This window comes from Lithobates pipiens, unplaced genomic scaffold (assembly GCF_037356315.1).
Source record: "Lithobates pipiens isolate NorthernLeopardFrog02 unplaced genomic scaffold, aLitPip1_a1.2 Scaffold_23, whole genome shotgun sequence".
Classification (NCBI taxonomy): domain Eukaryota; kingdom Metazoa; phylum Chordata; class Amphibia; order Anura; family Ranidae; genus Lithobates; species Lithobates pipiens.
In genome coordinates this window covers 99,595,820-99,619,867 of record NW_027507785.1, presented here as the reverse complement: position 1 = coordinate 99,619,867, position 24,048 = coordinate 99,595,820, and positions in this window count along the sequence as shown.

Sequence of the window (24,048 nt, the reverse complement as noted above, 5' to 3'; positions counted from 1 at the left end):
GGGGTGCAGGCTGTCCAACATCCACAAAAAGCTACCAAATGTTTATGGAGATGTTACTATTGACAAGAGTCACCAATGGCATTGTTCTTGTCAATGATGTCATCTCCATAAACATTCTATAGCAGTGATGGCGAACCTTGGCACCCCAGATGTTTTGGAACTACATTTCCCATGATGCTCAACTACACTGCAGAGTGCCAGAGCATCATGGGAAATGTAGTTCCAAAACATCTGGGGTGCCAAGGTTCGCCATCACTGTTCTATAGTCTTCTGTGGATGTCAGACAGCCTGCATCACCCTCTTTGTCAAGAACTCCATGACAGCACATTGCTTCTGCTGGGAACCCATTAGAAGAAGAAGAATAAGGGAGAGGAGAAGGAGAAGGAGGAGGAGGAGGCGGAGGAGAAGGAGGAGGAGACGGAGAAGGAGAAGGAGGAGGAGGAGGAGCAGAAGGAGGAGGAGAAGAAGAAGGAGGATAAGGAGAAGAAAGATAAGGAGAAGGAGAAGAAGCGTTATGGAGAATGCAGTAGGAGGAGAAGGACATAGCAGGGAGCTCCAAGAGAGAGATCTATCTGTCATAACAATATACTAACCTGATTGGTTACTGCACCCAGAGCATCTATCCATAATCAGTCAATATCAGTTTTGGGTGGGCTAACCATTTCAATGAAACAACTCCTTTTCAATATTGTTATCAAGTTCTAATTTACCTTTTCAGTTTGAAATGTATTAAACACAACTGAGTGATCAAGTTAGGTGCAAGGATTTTACTAGCAGACATTACTCTGGCACACAAAAAAATTATTCAGAATACCTGTAAAGTAAAATGATACTCTTCTGCATCATCTAATGATACTCAGAATGGCTGAAAGAAGCCACAAATCTGTCTGAAATCTCTATACTGCAGTAAAGGAGCCAGCATTTTTTAAAATAAACTGTTGAAACGGTAAAGCAGCCTCAATTAAGCAAGTATGAAATGTCTACATCTGAAAGCTGTTAGAGCAAATTGGTGTTTACACAAAGCTGTTACAGCTAATGGGAGAGGGCTGAAATTGTTAAATCATTTACAAAGAAAAGTAACTGAATCTGGGTTTATTTTCAGAAATATTAAAAAATTAAAAGAATTGTTATTATGAACTTCCCTATAGACATACTAGCATATTGATGCTAGGTTTCTAGTGATACTTTATTAAAGCTGAATCTGGCACAACATTTTTTATTTAAATATATTCTTCAATAGCAACAGAGGTTTTAATTCCATGTTGTGTACACCAGATGACTTTGCAAACCCAGATTTTACATTGCACAAATAGCAGCAGCATCATCGGTGTGCTTTACATAGCCTGTGAAGTGAGTAGAGCTGTGGGAGGGACCCAGAAAGTTCAAACTACAGGCAACCTAATGGGCACTTCAAGAGGTGTATACAAGACCAGTCATCCTCAAAGTGCAGCACTGAGGGGTCTGTCATACAGGAAACGTCTGCAAAGAGGCAAAGTGCAGGAATTGTATAATGCTGGACTATTGCACATAGAAAGAAATGCACAAAGGGATATACAATGGTATCACAGATCCACCTATGTTGTCCTCTGTTCTGAGGGAGAGCACTGGTGCTGGGAAAGATTTCTGTGATCCAAGCTGCAGAGTATATATGGATGATTCCACACAGTCCAAAGTTCCCAAACATTTTACTTGTCCATACAAAGACATACAGCTAAAATCCTATGTCCACTAACCTGTTTTAACCTTAAAATGGGTCTTATTTATAGCTAACTTAGACAGCAAATCAATGTTCAGGATTAGGGATGAGCTTGGTGTTCGACTCGAATGCATGTTCGACACGAACATCGGCAATTCGCCTGTTCGGCGAATTCAGAACTTTGTGGACCATTCGCATCAAATTCATGTGGCACGAACAGCCCACAATGCACTACACGATCGCAGTGCATTGCTGGCTCATGATTGGCCCAGCATGCACTGTGTCCCCGTATGCTTGGCCAATCAAAGCGCCGGCAGTGAGGAGAGCCATAATTGGCCACAGGCAGGTTGCCTGTGGCCAATTATAGCTCAGGGGGTTTAGTACACGCCCCACACTATATGAGGCCACCAGCATGGCGGCCTTGTGTAGTGTGTTCCGGCGTGCAGGGAAAGAGCAAGATAGGCAGGGACAGTGTTCTTTTCTCAGGCATCTGCAGGAGTTAGTGGGTGTTGTGTGCCTCCAGCACAGTATACACCTGTATCTACCCTTTTATGCTGGTGTTCTCTAATACAGGCATCTGCAGGAGTTAGTGGGTGTTGTGTGCCTCCAGCACAGCACAGTATACACCTGCATCTACCCTTTATTGCTGGTGTTCTCTAATACAGGCATCTGCAGGAGTTAAAGTGGGAGCTGTGTGCCTCCAGCACAGTATACACCTGAAGATACCCCTTATTGCTGGTGTTGTCTGTTGCATATATTGCATATTAGCCTTTGAAATTAGCACTTTTGATTTTGAACGTTCGAGTCCCATAGACTTTAATAGGGTTCCAAATTTTGTACAAATTTTTGGTCCGTTTGAAGGTTCTGGTGCGAACCGAACCGGGGGTGTTCGGCTCATCCCTATTCAGGATCATCCATAATTACACAAAGCGCACCGAGATTTAGAAATGCCATTGGCTCCTGCACTGGTAATTAGGCTTTACAGTAAAGGGTCTGATTAATTTAATTTTGCATTGAGTTAGGAGGTGTGCTCATGCATCACATACTAGTGATGTAGCCAAGGGGAGTACATTTTTCTCCATGCTTCTGTAAAAACATTAATTTTCATTTCTCAAGCGTCAAGCTCTCAGAGATCTTCAAAGCAACTCTGAGCTAGTGATTAAGCCCGCAGACAAGGGAGGGAATGTCTGTGTCATGGATGTCGGGGCATATAGGAGTATGTGCCTCGACATCCTTGGAAACAGACAATGGTACCGCCCGCTCTCTAAATCTTTTGTGGATAACTCCAATACACACTATTATCAACTAATTTTCAAGGCCTACCAATTAGGCACCATAGATCTCAATACTTGGAAATACCTAAAAGGTAAATATCTTAAAGTACCTACCTTTTACTCTTTTCCCAAATTGCATAAACCTCTGACTAGCCCACCTGGCAGACCAATAGTCTCTGGCTGCCAGGGACTAACGGAAAATGCCAGTGCACTTGTTGACAAGTATCTTTTTCCACATGTACTTTCTCTATTCTCTTATGTCAAAGATACTATTAACCTACTAAGGAGTCTAGAGGGCAAACAACTACCTAAGAACACCTGGTTGGTGGCTTTGGACGTTGAATGTCTATACAACTCCATTCCTCATAAAAAAGGACTCCAAGTTATTCAGGATCACTTAAGTGAAAGGGGCTCCACCTTTGAGGCATACGGTGGATTTGTCCTTCAACTTCTGAAATTTATTTTGACTCACAATTTTTTTATGTTTGGCTCCTCCCACTACCTCCAGGTACAGGGCGTAGCAATGGGCACTAAGTGTGTCCCTTCCTACGCCAATCTGTACCGGGGGGGTGGGAGAGGGTAATTTTTTCTGATGACCGGCTATCTAGTTTAACTGGACACATTTTGAGTTGGCATCGTTATATTGACCTCTTGTTTTGGACAGGAACTATTGATGAGCTGAAGCTGTTCTTTGACCATCTGTCCACCAATAGCTTCAACTTGAGCTTTACTATGAAATATAGCCAATCTCGGATTGAATTTTTGGATTTACAAATATTGATCGATGATGAAGGTAGACTTAATTCATCATTATACCGTAAACCATCAGCAGGAAATACCATCCTGCATGCTTCAAGTGCCCACCCTCGACAACTACTTAACAGTATTCCATATAGTCAAAACCTTCGTCTTCGACGAAATTGCACTTCGGACTCTGATTTCCATCAGGCTGCGGGGGATCGATTCATTAGACTCCAGCAGCGAGGCTATAGCAAGTCGCTTTTAAAACGTACTTTCAATATAGTTGCCAACTGTAACCGAACTGATCTTATTTTTCCCAAAAACACTGCTTCAATTGATCAGCCTATTCGGGTTAATCACTCAGTATTCGCGACAACATTCCCAAATGAAAGAAATTATTTCCAAGTATTGGCCTCTTCTTCTGGCAGATCAGACGATTCAGAAATATATTGGACCCTATCCACAACTTACTTACCGTAGATCCCTATCTATGAAGGATCGCTTGGTCACCAGTCACTTTGTGTCAGATCGACCAACTAGACCCTTGAGAAGAGGTACCTTTTTCTGTGGGTCATGTGATGTCTGTAAATTTATTTCTAATTCTTCATATATTCTTCATATATTTTTTTACCCAATGGAATTCAACATGCCATTAAACACCATGTTACCTGTAAAACTATTGGTGTAGTCTACTTGGCCCAATGTTCATGTGGTTGTTTCTACATTGGGAAAACTAAACGCCCGTTTTTCAAACGAATTAGAGATCATATGTCCCCTTTACTGAAACGCCAATGCACTACTGCACTTAATAGACACATTGGTTACTACCATGATTTTGATGTAAATGTGGTACGTTTCTACTCCCTCGAGCATGTACCAATGCATGCACGAGGAGGGGAAATAGATTCCACATTATTAAAATTGGAAACAAAATGGATACACAACCTGGATGCTACTCAGCATCCCGGTTTGAATGAGTACATCACATTCAAACATTTTTTATAATTAAGGTCATTTGGCCATATCTGGACCTTGCCCAACTTGATTGTCTGCCATAACTCTCCCTCCCCTTCCCCCATTTTTTTATTTTTTTTATTTTTTCTCCTTACTTATATTGAATTGTAAGTTTGTTTAACATGATTTTTTATTCTATTATAATCTAATTTATAATTTGTTTAACGTGATGATGTTTTTCTTTTTGGATATACGATTCAATGCCTTCATTATGATCATTGGTAATATTCTTGCTAACAAAAACCTTTCTGTATTTTTTAGTTATTCCGTTTTCCACTTTGTTTAAAGATTTGTAACTTCCCTTCAACCGATTTATATAATTTATTTTTACTTATTTTTATCATACTGCCCAACCCCCCACTGCTTTAGTCACATAAAAATTGTGTTAATTTCTGTGTATGTGATGGAATTCTATGGAATCCTCTTTTGGTATGGTTGTCCCTGGCTCGTTCATCTATGCCCCGTTTTGGTGCTGTTCTCCCTCTTGGGTGATCCAGCCGGGTTTTAGCCTTTTGGTGCCTGTCTGTATTGTGGAAACAGCGCCTGTTGTAGCACTCCCGGCTTTGGTACACGCCCCTTGCTATCTGCCCTACCTCTCTGCCCCCTATCCGGCATTACATCCCGGCACATACCATCTAGCTATGCCCGCTCGAGTCATCTTTGACAATTACGTCATTTGCATCATTATGCTGACGCTTTGTTAACCGCTAGGCATTTTGGGGATTGTAGGCATACTGTGTGGGGCGGACTCCGATGCGGAGAGTGCTCTGTCCGCTCTCTGTTGGCGCGCGCGCTTGACGCATGCGTGATCTGACGTTGACGTCACACGCCGCTGACGTCCAGGCGCTAGCACCTACAGGGTGGGGGGTATATAAGACCCTCCAGCCTTTGGCTGGTTGCTGGCTTTCTGGGGACGCTGATGTTTATCGCATAGGTGGATAAGGTTAGTTGCACGGTTTGGCTGATCGTGTTCCACACCAATTCAGCCTTCGTCTTAACGTCTTTTTTCCATATAATCCATATACATATGTTTTTCTTTGTTCCTTTTATTATTAGGGGCCATATTATTAAGCAAAATTGCTTACTATTTAGCCCTGTCGTGGTTGGGCTCAGTTGTTGGATACCAACCATTGTCTTTGATTGATGAAGACTTTCAAACATCTTTAGGCTATGCTCTAGGTAAGCATATTTATGATGCTTCCTTTTTTCTTTTCCTTTTCCTTTTTTTCGGGAATTATTTACCATATAGTCCCTTTGTCCTTTTTTATTTGCATTTAGGCTACCTTGACATCATGCCTTTTCCATTATAAATTTGCTCTAATACTCCCAGCGTCCCCAATACGAATTTTCAATATCAACCTCTGATTGGTATGTATGTGAGACATATATCTCCTTTGCATGCCATAGTTGTGTTACTATAGATTTTTTCTTTCACTTCCTATTTATAATTTATACTGATTGGCCTCCTCTCTGCCCCCTGCAGCCACTATAGGTGGGACCTAAGGCTTGGTTTTCCATTCTTCTATCCCGTTTGCGGGAGGGCTCCACCAACTGTGGGCCTGTGGATGAGCCAGGGGTATGTATTTATTTGTAGTTTAATTGGAAAAATTAATTACAAGTGAATTTTCTTGCTTTTTTCATTTGTGTAGACTATTTCGGTGAGGGTCACTGGGCGGTGTGCTATTTTGTAATCTTATGTAAATAATTATGTATTGCCTATTTCTATCCTTAGCTGCTATTCATTCCCCCTCGGGTCAAAGAATTAACTCCCCTGAAGAAGCCATGGTTATGGCGAAAGATGTCGGGATTCTCTTGACCAGCAATCTAAACTGAGTGGATTGAATTTTTATCTGTGTATTGTGGTATCTTTTGTAAAAACGTCTGGTATTACATAGAATATTTAATTCTAAAAAATTTGTTTTTTCAATAAAGCTTTGTTGTATCAAAAAAATCTCTATGCATAATATTTAGCCCTTTGAGACATCGGTAACTTCATGACATAATTTTATGTTTAAATTGGCACCGCAATAATCCCACTCTCCCTATAGCCACACTCTCTATTAATTTTAATTTGCTTTGCCTCAGCAGGGTGGCACTCATTGTGTTTTCTTTATAGAGATAGAGATATAGGAAATGTTGAAGCCATGAGAGAAAAAAAATGTTTTTTCCCCTGTTTTTTCCAAGATTGAAAAAGATTGAAGATTGAAAAAAAAAAAAAATTCAGTGTGTGGAAAAGTTCAAATCGAAAGTCATTTTGTTACACTGGGAGGGTGAAATGCAGTGTATATAAAAGTATTATGCTTGAAATAAAAGTACAGCTTATTCTGTAAATAAACTAAGCTTATCTTCTAAAATTTTATTTTTTTATTACAAATAGAATAACAAGTACATTTCAACAATACACGAGAACTGGACACCAACCCCCTTTCCCTCATAATAATGTAAAAGCTGTGTATTTTTGGGAGGCAGTGGTTTGTAACACTTCCTTACTTGAAGATGCTGCTATTGAAGAAACACTTTGTAATGATCCAGAAGCAACAGAAAGAGTGTTTCTGAAATGAGAACCCTGGAAGTAATAGCTACTTGCACTTTCATTATGGCCCTCATCATTTCATTCCATCAAGTATTTTGAATGTCTTTAGGGTGCCTTTTGCATGCCAGGATGTGTTTTGTCATCCTTGTAGTATTTTGAAAAGAATATTTTTTCTCTCTCACCAGGAATTGCACTGTGGAAATGTTTACAAACTGTAGATGCTGGTCTCACCATTTTACTAAGAGCAGGAAAATAAAAAAAATATTTACTGACCAGACTAATAGTAAACCTTATCCGATTATGGTTGAGAACATTAATAGGAATCATTTAAAGGTTAAACATGTTTTTCAGACAAGTTAACCCACTTGCCTGTCAATTAAGGTCTAAGAGGACAGAAACTAGCATCTATTGTATCTCAACAATCACCCAACTGTAGTAGCCCACAAGCAAACTAAACTGGAGCCTTTCCCCTGCAGTACCCCCTGGTGGCATAAACACACATTTCTATTGTTTGAGAACTGCATTGAGAAGTACAGAGTTCTTTGAACTGTATTCCAGGATTTGCTTGTCTTTAGCTGAGAGAATTTACAATAATTTAAAGAGGAAGTAAACCCTGATGAGTTTACTTCCTCTTTCATTCCCTGCAAAGGTAAAGCATAATGGACTACTATGCATCAGACAATTCAATCGTGTGTGGGCTTCATCTGATCTTTGTTGTTGAAAAATCTGATGGACTTTAGATTTAAAACATGTTTCAAATCTTTCCAATGGACTCAAGTCCGGTCGGAAAATCAGTTTGTCTGTATGCTAGTCCGACGGACAAAAACTGAGCTATTGGCTACTGGCTATGTACTTCCTTATTCTAGTCTGGTTGTATGTCATCACGTTCGAATCCATCTGACTTTGGTGTGCTTGTGTGTGGCCAAGTCTGTTCATTTAAAAAGGCTGTCGGAACTGCGCGGAAAGTCCGCTGGGAAGACCGTCGGACTTAGTCCGTCGAAAAGTCTGCTTGTGTGTACGCGGCAAAACTCTATTATTGCTATTTACGTCTTTCTATTCAGATGAATAGCTTGTGTATATTATGTATTTACCACACTAGCAGTAGTAGCCTTTTTCAGTACAGGAATTTTTTTTTTTACATTGGCACATCTTTCCTAGAGAAGTGCCCATCCCCAATGCTATTTTTGACACCCTTTTGTTATTAGCCCAGAAATGTTTAATTTGACAGGATCGGTTCCTTTCAATGGGTTTCAGGTTTGATATCTGAACTTCTTTGAAGTTCACCGAACTCTGCTGAAACCAAACTCAGGGCAGTTTGGCTCATCACTCATAACTGAGCATTACTTCAGTTTTGAGGAGGTATGCAACTCAATCTAAAAATTCACATACTATATTTTTCGCACCATAAGACGCACTTTTTCCCCCCGAACAATGGGGGGAAATGTCTCTGCATCTTATGAGTCAAATACTGACCAGGCAACGCCCCCCCCCCCCCATCACCACCACCACATCAGAATATTGGCACTCGGCTTCTCTGTGGAGGAGAGAGTACAGGATGTGAGGCGGATCCATGGTGGGGCATGACAAGTAGCAGCGAGGGAGGTGGTCTGCCCCGGGTACCAAAACATGGGGGGTATCAGTTTAGTTGCTATGGGGGTGCGCTCCTCACCCAGGTCAGTTGACACCTGCCATCCCGTGGCGGCAAGAACCCTGGCTGTTTTTTTTTCAGCCGGAACACCCCCAGCGCCGTGGTCTGGTCCAGTCTTACTTCCTGCTCATTCCACCAACAGCTTCTGCTGCAATCTATGTCCCCAGTGCTCCTTCCTAGCTGCTGCTTGGGTGTATCTGAGGCTGAGAGCCAGCAAGCCAGCCAGCCAGCCAGAGGGGGTTGTGGATTGTTATGGGAGTGTCCTCCACTGCCCGAGGTGAGCTGGTGATAAGGGGGTGGGAGCTATTGTGATAGAAGAGGCTGAAGGGATATTTGTGTCTGCCCTGCCACCCTGAGCTGATCTGGGAATGGGGGAGATTGCTGTATCTACCACCACCACCCAGGTATAGTGTAGCTGAGCTGATATAATAGGGGGGTGGTATTACTGTGTCTCCACCCTCCACCACCTACCTATAGTAGTAGTATAATATTAAATATTTTAGGACACCATTTGGTTTAGAATGTTTTTTTTACTAGTTTTCCTCCTCTAAAACCTAGGTGCGTCTTATGGTCAGGTTAGCCTTATGGTTAGGGGTGTCTTTTGGTGTGAAAAATACGGTACTAGTTACTTAATCCTTTGGGTATTTCATATGTACTTTGATAATAGCAACAACAAAAAATCCTATTCCTTTCTTTTAGTAGTCCTGTCAGTGGAAGTTAATGAATACATCAATACAGTCTACATATCTATGTTTTGGTAAAGAATTAAAGAAGTTCCATTGGATAACCATGAACAGAACTTACACATCTGCCTTAAACTAAACAGTCATGAACTGAATAAAGTCATAAATCATGCCTAATGGAAATTTAATACCAAAATGCATAAGTACAGTGAACTTGTTTAAATGCAATATTATCTGAAGTTAAACTGGCCGTATATTAATTCCAGTACAATTATTTAAGAAAAGCATCAACCCTCGTTAGAAAAATCTAGGTCACATCCTTTCTAATTATCCACCCTCTTCTTATCGCTGGTGCCCACTTTGCAATAAACTCTACCTATTGAAACATCACTTTCTCTTGTTGCTCACTGCCTGATGGCCCCTCCCTCTGTAGTCATGGCACAATCCTCCTAATCCCTAATATCTAAAAAGAAGAAATGCTTGTGCATTATTGAAGGTCATTCTCCTGCAAAAAGTCAATCATTAAGTGATCAAATAGTTCTGCCATTCCTCCTCATTGCAAATTTGTTGGTCTACATAATATCTGATATAAAAAAGGCAAATGTGCCTTGCTTGTGTTGCTGCCCGACCATCGCTTTGTTCTGTAGAACCTGCTTGCCTGCCCCCTGCTACCTCCATGTGCAGAACTTCTGCCTCACCCTTTAGGCTTGCCTGACATTTTTAATAAGTGCATTTCCTAATCTCCTTGAAATAGGGAGAATAAATATGTGATGCTTTGGTGCACACTGCTTTATTGCACAAGTATGCAGTATGTTGCAAATGGTCCTAGCAAAATAAAATAATATGTAACCACCCCCCCCCCCCATCCTCCCCAAAAGTACACCCCTGAAACATTAATCCCAATCCCATTTTTTTTAACCTAGCAGAAAATAGAAAAACATATGGATAAAACTTTAATAAAAACAAGAAAATAAGCAAAGTCCTAAATAAGACATTTGGGTCTATGGACTGCGAACACAAGAATATATAGCTCACCATACTGAAAAGCTCTATAATTTAGCCCAAAACATCACAATATAGCACCGTATAGCAACTTAAAGTGATTGTAAATGATCACCTTTTAAAACAACCAATTCAGTTTAAAATAGGAACAAAAGGCAAAACAGTTTTGTATAGATATAAAAAAAATGATAAATACCTGTTTTCTTTTTTTATGAGTGATCACATTCCCATTCAGCTGCATAAGAGCTGGGGGGGAGGAGAAGCAGTAGAACGCTGTGCTTCCCAGTGAATGGTTGTGCAGCAAGGGCTTGTCAGGACAAGTCTGATCATTGGAGGAGAGCAGGCTGAGTTCCCATCACAGCTAGAGAACTGACGACGGTGTGCTTTCCTGCTTATGGTGGTCAGTTTTTAAAAGAAAGCAAGGTGACTGCCAGGAACACCAGGGATTTCACATAAAGAAAGCAATACAAAGAGAACGGAATACTTTTGCATACAAGTACATGGTACAGCAAGCACATAAAAGTAATATCAAATGTTGGGGTAACAAACGCTCTAAGGTGGCCATACGTTATACAATTTTCTTTATATATACAGTATCTCACAAAAGTGAGTAGACCTCTCACATTTTTGTAAATATTTTATTATATCTTTTCATGTGACAACATTGACGAAATGACACGTTGCTACTACGTAATGTAGTGAGTGTACAGCTTGTATAACAGTGTAAATTTGCTGACCCTCAAAATAACTCAACACACCACAGCCATTAATGTCTAAACCGCTGGCAACAAAAGTGAGTACACCCCTAAGTGAAAATGTCCAAATTGGACCCAAAGTGTCAATATTTTCTGTGGCCACTATTTTCCAGCACTGCCTTAACCCTCTTGGGCATGGAGTTCACCAGAGCTTCACAGGTTGCCATTGGAGTCCTCTTCCACTCCTCCATGACAACATCATGGAGCTGGTGGATGTTAGAGACCTTGCGCTCCTCCACCTTCCGTTTGAGGATGCCCCACAGATGCTCAATAGGGTTTACTTCTAGAGACATGCTTGGTCAGTCAGTCAACTTTACCCTCAGCTTCTTTAGCAAGGCAGTGGTTGTCTTGGAGGTGTGTTTGGGGTCATTAGTATGTTGGAATACTGTCCTGCGGCCCAGTCTCCGAAGAAAGGGGATCATGCTCTGCTTCAGTATGTCACAGTACATGTTGGCATTTATGGTTCCCTCAATGAACTATAGCTCCCCAGTGCCAGCAGCACTCATGCAGCCCCAGACCATGACACTTCCAACACCATGCTTGACTGTAGGCAAGACACGCTTGCCTTTGTACTCCTCACCTGGTTGCCACCACACGTGCTTGACACCATCTGAACCAAATACGTTTATCTTGGTCTCATCAGACCACAGGACATGGTTCCAGTAATCCATGTCCTTAGTCTGCTTGTCTTCAGAAAACTGTTTGGGGGCTTTCTTGTGCATCATCTTTAGAAGAGGCTTCCTTCTGGAATGACAGCCATGCAGTGTGCGGCGTATGGTCTGAGCACTGACAGGCTCTTCAACCTCTGCAGCAATGCTGGCAGCACTCATACATCTATTTCCCAAAGATAACCTCTGGATATGACGGTGAGCATGTGCACTCAACTTCTTTGGTCGACCATGAAGAGGCCTGTTCTGAGTGGAACCTGTCCTGTTAAACTGCTGTATGGTCTTGGCGACTGTGCTGCAGCTCAGTTTCAGGGTCTTGGCAATCTTCTTATAGCCTAGGCCATCTTTATGTAGAGCAACAATTCTTTTTTTTCAGATCCTCAGAGAGTTTTTTGCCATGAGGTGTCAGGTTGAAATTCCAGTGACCAGTAAAGAGAGTGAGAGTGATGACACAAAATTTAACAGACCTGCTTCCCATTCACACCTGAGACCTTGTAATACTAACGAGTCACATGACACCGGGGAGGGAAAATGCCAATTGGGCCCAATTTGGACATTTTCACTTAGGTTTGTACTCACTTTTGTTGCCAGCAGTTTAGACAGTAATGGCTGTGTGTTGAGTTATTTTGAGGGGACAGCAAATTTACACTGTTATACAAGCTATACAATCACTACTTTACTAGCAAAGTGTCATTTCTTCAGTGTTGTCACATGAAAAGATATAATAAAACACTTTAAAAAATGTGCGGTGTGTGCTCACTTTTGTGAGATACTGTATACCTTCAACTATGTAGTTCAAGGGCCTGCAAGATAGCATACAAATTGAAAGTGTTTAGGTTTGACCTCACATTATGATATTTTGGTAACTCTAAAGGAAAATTGTACAATAAAATAGTTTGTATGACCAGCCTAACTCTTTCTCTACAGACTGCAAGTTATCCCTAATCTTCAACACTTGTTGACAAATGGCTGCTCAGAATTGAGCCTTGTAAGTGAATGGGCGACTCATTTTAAAGCTCTCACCACAGTTGAATGGTTGGGAAGTTCATTATAGTTACAGAGTAACTATCTATCTGGTAAATTTTCACATTATTTTTTCAGGACCCCGAATTGTGAACCTATTGGATCTGTTGCAAACCCATGGAACCAATAAACTTCATCCCTGGCTGTGATAGGAAGGAGCAAGAGTGCAGAGAGTAATTGTGTTGGGAGGTTAAAGAACTCAAAGCAAGATTGAATAACATCATTTGATCAAAACGATATTGTGAGATTTTGATAATTTGCACAACATTATTCTTTAGTTAATTATGTTCTATGGCATATCACTGAATAGTCATTTGTAGAACATCAATTAGAAAGAAGTAACTTTCCCATTGGACTGATAGATAGAGCCGAGGCTTTCCTCAGACAACTCCCCAATTAAATCACCCATGTATCATTATTTTTTAACAATTTGACACTAATGGGACTTAATTGATACAGAAGCAGTTTACTCTTCTGGGAACATCTGTTTTCCAAAGCAGAAGATGTGCTGTTTGCTTGGGAGGAATTTCCCTTAAAGGCTTATTTTTGTTTGTGTAGCAGATCATTTAAGCATCTCTTGTGCTTTTAAGGGCGTGTAGCGCCATTAATACATTGCAGAAAAATATATTTAGAAAGAGTCAATTTGAAGTACATTCTTTGGCCTGTGATTTTTTATTTAAATTCCAAGCTTCTTGTTCTTTTAAGAAAAAAAGATTTATACTAGGTAGAAAAGTTATTACCAGCATTAAAAACCTCATCTGTAATATAAAGAATTAATAAATGGCAAAAAACATACAGAACGGCAGTTTAACAACTTGTAAACTTAAAATATGAATCAAAAGAAATTGAGTCATAACCATTTATCAGCCCTGAAGACATCAATAAAAAGGGTCCCTCCTATTGATTCCTTTTCAGAAAAACCTCAGGTGTGCCACTCTGAGGCTACTTTTACTTTGTTATAGAGGCCTAACCTCCTTAGCTTGAAACATAAGCCTGCCCAATGGGAGTTTCATGTGGGCCAGCAAGATTGGGCTTATATGACATTTTAGTCAGCACTTTTATTTATAGCCAGAATGGAGGCCAGGCTCATTAAACAAAGACCACTAGTAGCAATGCGTTACCATACAGTAACATTTGCAATGATAGTATACATTTTCCCTGTGTTTAGTGTTAGCAAAGTTTAAAGGATAAGTTCACCTTTGGGAACATGTTGCATGTTCCACCCCTTTTTAGGGTGGAGCATGTAACACGTTCCCACTCCTGCAGCATCTCCACAATCCACTACATCTAGTGACAGCAAGAGGGGGATCTTCTCCCCCTACTCACTGTCACTATTTAAAAAAAAAACACATCCGTGTGGGGGCTCTGCCCGCCCAGCTGCATCATTCACTCACAGAGTTTGGTGAATAAGAAACTACAAGTACCATCAGCCTTTGCAGCCATCGGCTTGTAGTTCTCAATGAACTTTCAGGGTGTGGTTGAGTGCACTAGGTAGTACATTGTCTCTTCCTGTCAGTGTGCGTTCACCAACTGCAGGTATACTGTGGCAGAGCAGCCCCCCTGCACCCGATTACATACATACATGTACGTGATCCGCCACCTCTGGGTAGGGGGCGTGCTTGCGTGTGCCCACCACCCCGGCTGTGCTGCCATTCGCTGCAGCACAAGCAGATCAGCGGGTCCCAGCTAATTATATAAATATGGCCAGTCCCCGCTGATCAACTGAGTGAATGACAGAAGAGAGCTATGTGTTGGGAAATAGCACAGTGCTCTCTTCTGTCAGTGGCAATGTGCCATTTTTTTTCTCCCTGCAAGGGAGTAAAATCCGCCACGTTGCTTAGTGAAAACATTACACAGCACACAGTAAACCCAGTAAACATTGTTAGGCACACAGTTAACCTTTTGATTGCCCCCCAAATGTTAACCACTTCCCAGCCAGTGTTACTAGTACAGTGAAAGTGTATATTATTAGCCCTGCTTTTCGCATTAGTGTCACTAGTGATGTCAATGGCAGTTAGTCAGTTCTCCCCAAGCGTCAGTTAGTGTCGCTGATTGCCACCATTGGTAGTATTCATTTAAACATTTTCCACCGCTACCATCGTTTTGATGTGCTATAACTGTCACGCAATCCAATTAATATACACTTATTGAGATTTATGTTTACCAAAGATATGTAGCAGAATACATTTTGGCCTAAATTTATGATGACATTTATTTTTTTACATTCTTTATTTAATATTTTTATAGCAGAAAGTTAAAAAAAATGTGTTTTGTTTTTCAAAATTTGTGGTCTTTTTTCATTTATAGGGCAAAAAAATAAAAACCCAGTGTTGCTCAAATACCACCAGAAGAAAGCTCTATTTGTGTGAAACAAAATAATATAAATTTAATTTGGGTACAGTGTGGCATGATCACACAATTACCAGTTAAATTAGCGCATTGCTAAATAGCAAATGCCCTGGTCATGAAGGGGGTAAAATCTTCCAGAGTTTAAGTGGTTAAACAAAGTGTTCTGTTCATCCAAACAACCACGATTATTCTGGTAAATGCCTGAAAGGGAGACCTTTTTCTACTAGCCATATGTTCAAATATGAACGGTGGCAGTTGCATGCAATATTTTATATTTACCTGACTAAAATATAATAGAGAATTAAATATAAACAAAAACACAATACTTTCTCCTCAAGGCCCATTTCTGGGCTTATGCAATTACACATTTTCCTCTCCAGCCCTGCGACCACTCACCCACACACACGTTATTTAAAAAAAAACTCCAATAAATCCCCCTTTTTTTGCTTTCCTTATTTCGCCATCATGTATCATTTGCTAGGACCTATTCCAGGAATGGAGACCCGTAATCAGTGCTGCCCTTTTTCATCACGTCATTGTGCAGCTACAGTCTTCTGGACCCTGCAAAATCCCATCACTGGACACCCAATAGCAAATGTCCATTTCACCTATGCAATAATATGGGGGTCAATTCACTAAGAGTTAAATAATGGGCAATAAAAAGGGGTAAAATAGCACTTGCGGTAAATCCGTTTTCACTAAGAATATTGCATTAAATAACAAATGCGGTGTTTGTTCGATTGAGTGGTGATTACCGCATTTTTTCAAGTAGTCAATTATCACATTGAGCTGGTTGCTAAGAAGCAACCAGCCCATGCCATGCCCTTAACAGTGGATGACTCATAAGCTGTCAGTGGGTTCCCTGCTGACATTTGAATATAAAAAAGAACATGCCGGCAATTAAAAAATGATAAAAAAACGGTGTGCGCCCCCCAATGTATACCAGGCCCTTCAGGTCTGGTATAGATTTTAAGGGGAAGCTCCTGCAAAAAAAACATTGTGGGCCCCCCAAATCCATACCCTACCCTCATCCGAGCATACAGCCCGTCAGAAAAGAGGGGGATAAGCGAGCACCCCTTCCTGATCCATACCATGCCACATTCCCTCAACATGTGGGGGGGGGGGCAACAAGGGCCTCTTCCTCCAACCCTAGGCTGTGGTTTTGGGACTCTGCAGGCAGGGGGCTTATCGGAATCTGGAAGCTCCCTTTAACAAGGAGGCCCCCAGATCCCATCCCCCCATGTGAATGAGTATGGATTACATAGACTATACAAGAGTTTTTGACAATTCCTATATCAGACTGTACAAGACTGTACTGCAGGGTGGCTCTGCCTCTTACCTATTTAAGAGCTGTTGTATACCGGCTGATGTGTTTTTTATTTTTTTGCTCACCTGCAAAGGAAAAGGCATAATGAGCTAGTATGCACCGCTGTGAGTGCCAAGAGCTGCGATATCGTCACTCCCGTGCATGCGGGTGGGAGATTTCTTCCCGGCGGGGTCCGGCATCTGCCGGACTTTCAGCCGAGAATCCTCTGTGCGCATGCACCACTGCAGTCAGCGGTGCATTGCGAGGGGAATATCTCCTAAACCATGCAGGATTAGGAGATTTTTTTTTACCTACAGGTAAGCCTTATTATAGGCTTTCCTGTAGGTAAAAGTCCCAAAAATTACTATACAACCACTTTAAGAGCTGTCGAACAACAGAGCAGGCAGACCGTGAGAGCGCTCTTCGCGGGCAAAGTTTTTTTGTTTTTTTTTAGCTCGGTGGTGGCGACCGTTGTCGCAATTCACAATGGATCTACATCGGGGGACATTTTAATTTTTTAATAAAGAAATTGTCAAAAACGTTTGTACTGTCTTAGTTCACTTTTACGCTTTTTGGGTGAATGATTAGGGGTACTATGTACCCCATACTCATTCACATGGGGGGGCAGGTATTTGGGGGCCCCTTGTTAAAGGGAGCATTCTAGATTCAAATAAGAAACCCACCCACAGACCCCCTCAACCACAGCCAAGGGTTATGGGGAAGAGGCCCTTGTCCCCATCAACAAAGCAGCCCCCCCATGTAAAGGTCATGCTTCCTGGCCCACTCATTAGCAACCAGCTAATGGGGGGGGCTGGCTGGTTCTGACAAATACCACATGTGATACCCCTAACAAAAACCCTGGTGATAAATATAATTTTTTTTTACGCTCTGTTCCGTTCCTGAATTGAACTTAACCCCCATAGCGGTAATCCCGAGTCTGGCTCGGGTTGGGATTTTAATTACAGGAGCGGTAACCCCGAGCCAGACTCGGGATCGCTTCGCTCGATGCAGGGGAGGACACAGGGAGAGTTACTCACCTTGTCCCCTGGATCCAGCGATGTCCGCCGCGCTGTGTGATCGAGCTGTCCTCCGCTCGATTCACAGTGCCGAATGCCGCCGAGCTCCGTTCCCTGTGACGTTTACGGCGCACGGGAGCGGAGAACGGCAGCAAATTCAAAAAAGTAAAAGTACACAAAACACACACAGCACTGTAATCTTACAGATTACAGTGCTGTATTAAAAAATACACACCCCCTTTGTCCCTAGTGGTCTGTGCAGTGCCCTGCATGCACTTTTATATTATAAATACTGTTTTTTTATGCCTGAAATTTAGAGATTGTCCATAGCAACCAAAAACTGTCCCTTTTTCAGTGTTTTAGGATTTGATTACATTATTTAATATTTTTTATTATTCTTTATTATATTATAAACTTTATCATACCCGGGATGTCTGCTAGACTCTGGTTTGAACAGATTTAAGAGCGTTATTCCTAATAATTACAGAACTACAAAATAAAACGCCAGATTTCCATGCAAAATAATTGTACCGCTTTCAGCACCTTATTCCAGACTAAATCATACCGCCAGGGAGGTTAAAAGCTTACTGCGTGGTTTTTTGACAATATTTCCATTTTTCATTTTGCAGTAAAATATCACATAATCATTATTTTTTTATAAATTGGACTTTATTTACCGCATTCAATAATTTATGCAAATTAGTCACGTGACCGTGTTATCGCACATGGTAAACGTGATTTAGCCCCCATGGACACCAGAATAAAGACCCCGCACACTGCAGTCTAGAAAACAGAAGACTTGTTCTGCAACCCTGTATTTAGGTAAGTAAGAAAGGCACTTGTAGCTCAGTTGTTAGATAATGTTGCAATGGTTAGCTGCAAGGGGGTGTGGAATAATATTTGTTAATCGCAGCTTTAACTACAGTATTTAGTAAGCACAGCAGACATATCCCTGACTACCCTGAGGGAGTTATTATGACAGTTGTTCCTGCAGGCTTTTATATAGTTTCTTGTTATAAAATTTAAATCCTTCTTCTGTGGGAAAATGTGATTATTTTGAACCTTAAGCCCTTGTACACACGGTCGGACATTCTGACAACTAAATCCGTTGGATTTTGTCCGACGGATTTTGTCCAAAACTGTTGCATTCACACGGTCGGACAAAGTTGTCGGAAAATCCGATTGTACATAACGTGATGACGTTATTTCGTTACGACGGGACTACGTTCAGGCTAGTAGCCAATAGCTTTGGTCTAGGAATTTAATCTGAGCATGCGTGGCACTTTGTCCGGGCGAGTAGGCTACACGTGATCGGAGTATGTCCGATCGGAGCATTTTGTCTGAAAATTTTACCGGCAAGTTGGAAAAGTTGGTCCGTCGGATATTCAGACGGAAACAGTCCGATGCAGACCACACACAGTCGGAATATCTGACAAAACGGTCCGATAGGAAACATTCCATCGGAATCTCCGACTGTGTGTACAAGGGCTAAGACAAAGTTAGCCAGCTCCGCATAGCACATCAAGGTCTGTAGGTAAGATGTTTCATCCCCGAGACAGTCAATGATTATTTTTACAGAAGGCCCTAATTGCAGTAATGTAAATTCTACACTTTATATTAAATCCTGAAACTTTTGTACAATATGTGCAGTAATTTGCACACATGTTAAAAAGCATGGTTTAAATTAAACAGCATTTGGGTCTCGTCCACTCCTGTGCTATTTTTGTGAAACAACAGGCAGAAGGGAATTATTCCACTAGACAGGCAGAGTTATATTTCCAAGCTCTAATGCCTCTTCCTGTAGATTCTGTTTCTTACAAAGAATTATTAAGTATGAACACACACTTCAAAAATGCTATTACGACAGTTTAGCAGATGGTTGATATTGTGGGTCAACCCTACAAGGCCTGGTATTTATATAAATAATAGTTTATGCATTCTCATAAATAGAGGGTGATTAATATGAAATCCATTTGCAGAAATCAAACATTAACTGAATATTTCCTGAAACCGCAGCACAAAATATGTTAAACATGATCAGTTAATCCATTTTAATGCATCTCTTCTGTTTTATAACTTGCAGAAAAGTTAAGGCAGAAAACCTTTAGAATTTTTTTTTTAGATGAACAAAGTGATCTGCCTAAAGTCTAGATCCATCCCAGAGCATCTTCTTTTTGCAAATTTAAAGCAACTCTATCACAAAAATATGGGCGCTGCCATTGCCGGCCCACTTTTGAAAATACTTTATTACTTTTGAATTACAGATCCAAAACAAGCATGCTGTAAATGAGTGCCAGAATTCTTTATCTCTATATTAGTTCCAGGTTAATTCATGGAATTAATAACTAAGGTGTCAGCAAAGGTGTCCTTAATACTTTTCTCATGATAGAGTCACTGCAAGAAAAAATAAATTGTTTTGTTTACTTACCTTATCAGGTAGACCTTTAAAAGTACACTTCTTATTTTGGATCAGGTGTGATATGCACTTTCTACTGTGTGAAGATAATCAAAACCTGGGGATTGGGTGAAAAGTAGATTTGCATAGACTTCTCAAACACTGTGCCTAAATGCACTTTGCTGCCGTTAAATAGGTAGGAAAATCAAGTTAAATGGCGCGGTGCTTTACAAACTAAATCCAGCTATTTGCCAATTGGCTTTGTCTGTGAAATCAGGGGTATTTGGAAATGTAATGTAAATCCAGCATAGTGAGCCATTTTGAACCAGTTTGATTGTAAAATATCTTAAAAAAATAATGTCTTTTTTAGGACGGAGCTTCACCCAAAAGGGGAAGTTCTGCTTTAAGTCCTCCTCTGCCACATTTGGCAGGTCACTTTTTTTGGGGGGAGTGGGTGCCCAGTTTTGACAGTTCTCCTCTCCCCCTCCCTCCCTGCATGTCAAAACCACAAACAGCCCAGCTGGCTGCCAATAGTTAAGATGCCAGCACGAGGAACCTGAGGGCGAGTGAAGAACTACCCCGGGTGAGGATAGAACTGGATCTCTGGACAAGTAAGTGTCCTGTTATTAAAAGTCAGCAGCTACAGAATTTGTAGCTGCTGGCTTAAATTTTTGTTTTAGAGTGGAGAATTGCTTTAATAACTCCACACTAACCTTGGCCCATGGTGGAAGGATCTCTAAGTCAAAGCCAACAGACCTGATGGAAAGCCTTTACACTATCAGCTGCCCTTACAATTACAGTTGCTTCAAAAAGTATTCATACCCCTTGGATTGTCTGTGCTAGACCAACACAAAGTGGCACATAATTGTGAAGTGGAAGGAAAATTAGAAATGGTTTTCAATTTTTTTTACAATTAAATATGTGAAAAGTGTGGCGTACATTTGTATTCAGCCCCCTTTACTCTGATACTCCTTACTAAAACCTACTGGAACTAAATGCCTTCAGAAGTAACCTAATTAGTAAATAGAGTCCATCTGTGTGTAATTTAATCTCTGTATAAATACAGCTGTTCTGTGAAGACTTCAGAGGTCTGTTAGATAACCTTAGTGAATAAACAACATCATGAAGGCCAAGGAACACACCAGGCAGGTCAGGGATAAAGTTGTGGAGAAGTTCAAAGCAGGGCAAGTTATAAAAAAATATCCTAAGCTTTGAACATCTTACGGAGCACTGTTCAATCCATTATCTGAAAATGGAAAGAGTATGGCATAACTGCAAACCTACCAAGACATGGCTGCCCATCTAAACTGGTAGGCCGGGCAAGGAGAGCATTAATTTAGAGACGCAGCTAAGGTAACTCTGGAGGAGCTGCAGAGATCCACAGCTAAGGTGGGAGAATGTGACCACAGGACAACTATTAGTTGTGCACTCCACAAATCTGGCGTTTATGGAAGAGTGGCAAGAAGAAAGCCATTGTTAAAAGAAAGCCAAAGGAAGTCCCATTTGCAGTTTGCAAGAAGCCATGTGGAGGATACAGGAAACATGTGGAAGAATGTGCTCTGGTCAGATGAGACCAAAATTTAACGTTTTGGCCTAAAAGCAAAACACTATGTGTGTGAACACACAATCCCCATTGTTAAACATGGTGCTGGCAGGGTGATGTTGTGGGGATGCTTGTCTACAACAGGGACAGGGAAGCTGGTCAGAGTTGATGGGAAGATGGATGGAGCCAAATACAGGACAAGCTTAGAACATTTTAGAGTCTGCAAAAGACTTGAGACTGGGGTGGGGTTCACCTTCCAGCAGGACAACAACCCTGAACATACAGCCATAGCTACAATGGAATGGTGTAGAGCAAAGCATATTCATGTGTTAGGATGGCTCATTAAAAGTCCAGACCTAAATCCTATTGAGAATTTGTGGCAAGACTTCAAAATTGCTGTTCACAGATGCTCTCCATCCAATCTTGAGATATTTTGCAAAGAAGAATGGGCAAAAATGTCACTCTCTAGATGTGCAAAGCTGGTAGAGACAACCCCAAAAAGACTTGCAGCTGCAATTGCTGTGAAAGGTGAGTTTTGAAAACCATTTATCATTGTCCTTCCACTTCACAATTATGTGCCACTTTGTGTTGGTCTATGATATAAAATTCCAATAAAATACATTTATGTTTTTGGTTGTAACATGACAAAATGTGGAAAATTGTAAGGGGTATGAATACTTTTTCAAGGCACTGTTGATTTTTTTAAACATTTTTGTGTTAGGAAAGGGTTGCATCACATACAAACAAAAATATGTGGAGGTAATATTTACCAGGAAGAACATAATATGATCATGTGGACCATGCAGGTAATAATATTGACTAAAACTAAAAATAGATAAACAGTCTTGGATAAACTGGCTGTTATTAACCACTTCAGTTCCAGAAGGTTTAGCCCCCTTCATGACCAGGCCATTTTCTGTGATTCGGCACTGCGTTATTGTAACTGATAATTGAGCGGTCATACGGCACTGTACCCAAATAATAATTTTAATGGTAGGTTTATTTTAACAGTGAGAGACAGAATAACAACAAAAATATTCAGAAAAAGGCATTTAAAAGAACGTTATAAATTGATTTGCATTTTAATGAGTGAAATAAGTAATTGATCTTCTATCAGTAAGATTTCTGGCTCCCAGGTGTCTTCTATACAGGTAATGATCTGAGATTAGGAGCGCTTTTTAAAAGGAGTGTTCCTAATCTCAGCTTGTTACCTGTATAAAAGACACCAGTCCACAGAAGCAATCAATCAGATTCCAATCTCTCCACCCTGGCCAAGACCAAAGAGCTGTCCATGGATGTCAGGGACAAGATTGTAGACCTACACAAGGCTGGAATGGGCTACAAGACCATCACCAAGCAGCTTTGTGAGAGGGTGACAACAGTTGGTGCAGTATAGGAAGAAACACAAAATAACTGTCAATCTCCCTCGGCCTGGGACTCCGTGCAAGATCTCTCCTCATGGAGTTTCAATGATCATGAGAATGGTGAGGTATCAGCCCAGAACTATATGTGAGAATCATGTCAATGATCTCAAGGCAGCTGGGACCATAGTCACCAAGAAAACAATTGGTAACACACTACACCATGAAGGACTGAAATCCTGCAGCACCTGCAAGGTTCCTCTGCTCAAGAAAGCACATGTACAGGCCCGTCTGAAGTTTGCTAATGAACATCTGAATAATTCAGAGGAGAACTGGGTGAAAGTGTTGCGATCAGATGAGACCAAAATCAAGCTCTTTGGCATCAACTCAACTTGCCGTGTTTGGAGGAGGAGGAATGCTACCTATGACCCCAAGAACACCATCCCCACCGTCAAACATGGAGGGGAAAAATTATGCTTTGGGGATGTTTTTCTGCTAAAGGGACAGGACAACTTCACTGCATCAAAGGGATGGTGGATGGGCCATATACCATCAAATCCCTCAGCCAGGGCATTGAAAATGGGTCATGGATGGATATTCCAGCATGACAATGACCCAAAACACATGGCCAAGGCAACAAAGGAGTGGCTCAAGAAAAATCACATTAGGATCCTGGAGTGGCTAAGCCAGTCTCCAGACCTTAATCCTATAAAAAATATGTGGAGGGAGCTGAAGGTTCGAGTTACCAAACATCAGCCTTGAAATTTTAATGACTTGGAGATGATCTGCAAAGAGGAGTGGGACAAAATCCCTCCTGAGATGTGTGCAAACCTGGTGGCCCACTAAAAGAAATGTCTGACCTCTGTGATTGCCAACAAGGGTTTTACCACCAAGTACTAAGTCTTGTTTTGCAAAAGGGTCAAATACTTATTTCACTCATTAAAATGCAAATCAATTTATACATTTTTGAAATGCATTTTTCTGTATTTTTTTGTTATTCTGTCTCTGACTGTTAAAATAAACCTACCATTAAAATTATAG